Consider the following 6,000-nt stretch of genomic DNA (forward strand, 5'->3'; position numbering starts at 1 on the left):
GGAAACCATTTGTCCTGGTTTAGGGCAAATCTGGGAGGAAACTTCCAAAGCGGTCCCTCTAGAAAGCAGATTCAAGAGGCCCCTCACCCTACTGGTTCAGGAAAAGGTTAAAAAAATCTAGCAATTTAATTGAAGCAAAATGAAATATATTCATTTTTGGAAAATGAGATCACATTTTCAAACACAGGCAGATGACTAAGTAAAAGTAATGTAAATTATGTATCTAAACACTATTACATTTAAAGTTCTGACAATATTTGAGTTAGCAGGATTTACTTCTATCTCAGGTTTATGAATATATGCTTCTTTACATTCTAATGGCTTGTTCTGGCCTAAAAAACTTGCAGCAATATGCATTGATGTTAATGTTTATTTAGAGCACCTGCACACAGAGATGTGTGTTCCCCTGACCAAGTACCCAACATCCCATGGAGGTGTTGGTGAAAACAAGCCTAGACGTGCAATTATCCAACCAGCCTGCACAAAGATGACTCCCATGGATATGGATATTTTTGTGGGCATTAGTCAGTTGCTTGGTTGTGGTAACTTGATCCAAAGTCTGACTCTGGAGTTATTTTAGTGACCAGGGTGCACTATTTTAGTTCTGTATTATAAATCCTATCATTTAATTGCTGACAGAACCTTTATTGCAGCATTGCTAACGGGTCATTTAGGATCGTTATGGTCTGCTAGAAGATCATTTATTCATTCAACCCAGGAATAAAATGCTTGATACATAAATTTTAATAATTGTAGCCCTGCCCAGTCAGGATGACCCTTTCCGAATGACTGGAAATTATATGACTCATTCCCTCATTTTTATATTCCCAACTGGTACATTCAGTTCCCTCCCAGTACTCCTATATTTCACAATCCATAACAATCATTCTCCCATTTCCTTAAGTGAGATTGTTTGAAATGAAATCAGGAGATTTATAAATTGAAATAAGAACAGTTGAATGCTTGAGTGCTGCCCCTTGGATGAATGCAAAGCTATCATCTTAATTGAAAGCAGCACACTTTATGGTAATATATAAAGTACACCTTCTGATTATCCACAGAGCACTAGTGTACATTTAAATTGGAGTCCCTGATATGGACTAAGAGATACCTGAGAATTGGCAGAAAAAAAGTTAATTATGTTCACAGAACTACTGTGCCTTCTTATTTACTCTTTCCTAACTACAGCATGCTCTTGATTTCTGAGGCTGTGACTTCAGATTACTCATGATGTCAAATCACCCTTTTTTTTTTTTTTCTGCAGTGCCTCCAGGACACTTCTTGTTGTTTTCAACACGTTTTGCTCAGGTCTTCAGCAGCCAAACTTTACTTTGCCTGAACAGTACTGTGGACTTTTCAAACCTCTAGCCCAACTTGAGTGAGCACATTTAATGCCTGGCTGAATCACCCACATGATGAGCACCCCAGTGTCCAGCAGGCACAGCCAGGAGCTGCGTGTTTCACTCTGGAAAATAACTGGTGTCCTGGGAGAGAGGAGCACCCTCCCATTTGTTTGCAATGGCTGCTCAAACACTGTTGTGCTAGAAGCCTTCTGTTCTGCAGAGCTAAGGAATCCCCTGATCCTGGGCCAGCTCTTTCTGTGCAGCAAAGCCCAGTTTCAATGGGCTTTCAGGGATCGTTGAGCAGATAACTCAGTGCTGAGAATGTGAGAGCACTGTGTCCTGCTGGGTTAGAGGCAGTTGGGGGTGGCAAGCAGTTTTGCAAGGGAGCCATTTGTATTTAAAATTTTAGATCTGCGTTGTAGAAGATCATTTTAGATACCCAGGTTTAAAAGTTGGAACTTAAATTTAGGTGTGGGTTAATAACTGGACTTTGTCTCTTGTGGGAAATGAATTTCCAGGTTGGGAACTACTCGAACAAGGCAGTTTTCCCATTTGTTAAAGATAGCTATTAATTTTAATTTGCATAAAGAATATGGATATATGAGTCCCCAATTACTTTAAAAGCAATGAGATGATGAAGTAATTAGTTCCATGAGGAAATGATATTACATAGTGGAAAGCTTAGTTTGCCAAGGATCAATTTGTGACATTTGAGTCCAACTAGAAATGAAATGTGTGGAACAAAAAGTAGAGTATTTTAGTAAAAAGCCATCTCATCAATTTGGATACAAATTAAAAGCATCTCTGCTTCCCAGCCAGAGGGGCTAATAACAGATTTCTCTGCAGTAGAAGACTCACAATGACAATTTAAAATAGAAGAAAAATACAACAGTGTATCATTAAGGCATAAGGAATGAGCATGTTTCTTTCTCTATTCCAGATGTGGAATCATTACAGCACTTTCCCCCTATGTATAAATGAGGATACTACTACATGTGCCACCTTTTAGAATCATAGAACAATTTAGGTCGGAAGGGATCTTAAAGATCATCTAGTTCCAACCCTGCTGCCATGGGGTGGGGTGTGTGTGTTTGTGTGTGATGTGCATAATGAGTGTTGTATCTGTGAAACCTCTGAAATCCTCAAATAGGAAATAAAAAAGGAAGGGAAATAGCATAGCTTTGGTTTACATCTGGATTTCCTTTGCATGATAGCTATAGTTGTGTATGTAGTCATATAAATTCACTGCATCATCTCCACAACTAAAGCACAACAAAATTTTGTTCCAAGAATTTTCCTGTCTGAACAGGAGATTATAATAAATACAAATCAAGTGGTAACAATGAAAAAGGAGTAAACTACGAGGAAATGAAAAATACAGCTGTGAGAGGTAAAAAAGTAGTTGCTATGATAACACATTTTGCTAGTTTGTTCAAGAAACAGAAGGGAAGGACAAGGTGCTTTTTACAGGCCAGAGCGTTTTCTTTCTGAGTACAAGATAGATGTGAAGCTTGCAGATATAACAGGCAAATGAAGGGTTACATGAATTATCCAAAGTACAATGACTTTTAGTTATTCTTGAAAATAATAGCAGTTTTAAAATCTTTTAATTAACTTAAGCTTGGATTTAAAGTATATAGGCCCCACAAAATTTTACTTTTGCATTATTCATAGAGTCATATAGCTACAATAAATTTACAAAAGGTAATATATAAGATCATTCATGTCAGTGTTGGATAAACACTCAGCAAAAGGATAGCAAGGGTTCACTTTGTCATCTAGCGATTGTGTAATCATGCCTGTCAGAAATAAATGCATATATATATATATATATATATATACACACATATATAAACCCCCACCCTGCGAAAAGCATCCAGAATATCTCCCCAAATGAAATTGGATCAAAATGGGGATAAAGAAAAGCTCTTTTAATAGCATATAGGTATGCTGCTCAACATCTTCAAATAGGAAATGAAGTCATAATATCCAGAATTGAATTGGCAAAAATCCAGTTCTCTCGTAAGAATTAATTTTCACTTTTTTGGACATGAATCAAATTTAACTGATGAGAGTTAGAAAAATCTGCCTATACAACCATTTTTTATTCCAGACTCATATGCTTCAGGATTTCTTGCTCTTTCCTCAGAAGAAAACAATTGAGATTGAAGATAGGCTGCTGGAGACTCGATAGTGCCTCATGGTAAGGAGAAATCCCACCAGCTGTGGCTGGGCTTATCTATTTATCCAAAACACGCACAGATTTTGTGCATTCCAGTGTGACAGGTCTTTTTGAACTACACAATGAGCTGTTACCAGTAGCAGAAAAGAATTCACCGCTTAAAACCAGAAGAGGCCCCCAGGTGGCTGGGTGCTGCCTTTCTGTGGTTGCACTCCTGTGGATGAGCTGGGTCAGGTAGTGGAGTAGCTCTGGCACATGCCATGATTCTGCTGTATTCTGCTCTCACTCCCTTTTGCAGCTTTGGCAGAATTGGCTCAGCAGTGTTTCAGGCTGGCTGGGATCATTCCTGTCTCGCTGGTTGGTGATGCTGACTGGTCTGTGCCCTCACACTGCTGCTATAACCTGGACCTCACTGGAGGCAGGACCAGGGCATCAGAAAGGAAAGATTGCTTCTGGGTCACTCACATGTTCCTTGTTTGTCAGTTGTGAGCTTAAGCCATTTTGGAGGTGAAAAATGTGCAGGGACTGATCATGTGTGTGATGAAGAAATTCCATTGAGTCTGAGTCTGTGTGGATTATATGGGTATTTGGGAAACATTAGTGACATAGTGACTATTGAATCTGCATACCTCTAATAATGGTACAAAGCCCACAGTCTCTGTTGGCATTAAGTGATTAACATTTTTAGTAATAATACAAAGCTTTGTGATCTGAGGAAACAATCAGCAATTAATTATATTTTGTATTCTAGAGACTTGCCACAGCTAGGTTAACAAAGAATGACTGCATGGCCAAACCAAGAGGCTCCAGAACACAGCTGTGTGCAGCTGGTGGCACTGACACACCCCTGGCAGAGCCGCTGTGAGATGGGTCTGTTAAAGCCACCTCGGGGGGAAAATGTGAAGCAGGAGAAAAATATGCCCTGGGTAGTCTGTCATTCCACCTGTAGCTTGGCTCTTTCTGGGGGGAAAATAAGCAGACAGCACAAATTATGGGAGACATTTAGATTAGGCAAGTGTACTCCTGGGGCTGCTCTCTGTTGATCTTAGAGGCCTTTAACTCAGAACTTTGTTTACTACTCTGTCTTAATGATGTGTAAGTTATTTATGAGTAACTCCTTGAGTTTTAAAAATGCATCTTTCCCTGCACTGTAGTTTTTTTCCAGTGTGGACTTAGATCTACATAGCTGCTAGTAAAGAGTTCTTGCCAGGAGTTGAATTATCACTAATTCTCTAATTCTGACATGGATATAAATTTTGTGTGCTTTTCTGCTTATAAGAACAATTTCTCTTTGAGAAAATCACAAAGTAAGCAGATTTTTAAAGAGAGGCCTGAAATTCTTTAGGAAAATGTAAACTAAATATTTAACTAGGCTTCTATAAAATATTTATTAAATTTAGCGCCAAAGAGAAAATTGTTTGGGCGCTGCTAAAATATCTCACTGTTTATAGTGTAAATCAACATTAAGCAAATCGTATAACTCCAAAAATAAGGTATCAGACATCTTTAATTCTCTGCTGCCATCTTGTGACTGTTCCTGTGACCTGCTGGTGTGTAACAAAATCCGAGGTATTTTTTCCCAGGGAAGTGTGCCTGTAGTGAGGTGGAGGAACATCTCTTGGAAGAATTTGTAGCTCCAGTTTGGAAGATTGCATAGGGAAGGGTGGGAAGTTCAGTTAAGAAAGCACCATGGTATTGAATTGCTTTAAGTGTTTTCTACTTTCTTTGTTCACTTTCAGTTTTGATCAAATAGTACATGAATGAATTAACAAATGGTGAATGTACATGGTGAATTAACAAATAATATTTTTGTTGAAAGTATGTGGAGCTGATTTTTTAGCACATGCAGCAAGTCTGGTATGTTCCACTCTGTGCGCAGGATGAAGTACATGTTTTATGTACACAGATGATGCATGTATTACCCATATTTAATCTCACACATTTGCTACACTTCAGTGAATGCAGAGCTGCATTTCATGATGTATCTGAGCTGACATTCTGAGCACATTGTGTGGATGGGCAGAGTGGCAGTTCTTTTCCTGTTGGAAGGTATTTTCAGACAGATGGATAAGGCAGTGGCAGCTAGTTGAGTGGCAGAGATGGAGACTGCATTGAAGATTGACTGTTGAGGAAAGTTGCACAGGGAGCCAGATGTTGCTGTAACAGATATTTTGAAATTATTGAGTTATACCACAGCAATCTTTTGAATATTCCACTGGGTGTAGCAAAGTAAAAGTAAATACACTGTCATTTATGGGTGCTCAGAAAGCACAGCAGGCTGGAGATTGATGAGGAGTGTTAGACAAATTAAGTTCTTGAACTTGTTTGTGCCATGATGTTCCTGCTTTCTCACAGTTTGCTTTGACAAATGATAACAGCATAACCTGCTTTTTTTGAAGTGCAATGAGCTAGTGGTGATGCACATGGCTGATATACCAACTACAAAGAGCTACATCCTTTTCTGAACCTACTTTG

The sequence above is a fragment of the Melospiza georgiana genome, chromosome 5, assembly GCF_028018845.1.
Source record: "Melospiza georgiana isolate bMelGeo1 chromosome 5, bMelGeo1.pri, whole genome shotgun sequence".
NCBI lineage: Eukaryota > Metazoa > Chordata > Aves > Passeriformes > Passerellidae > Melospiza > Melospiza georgiana.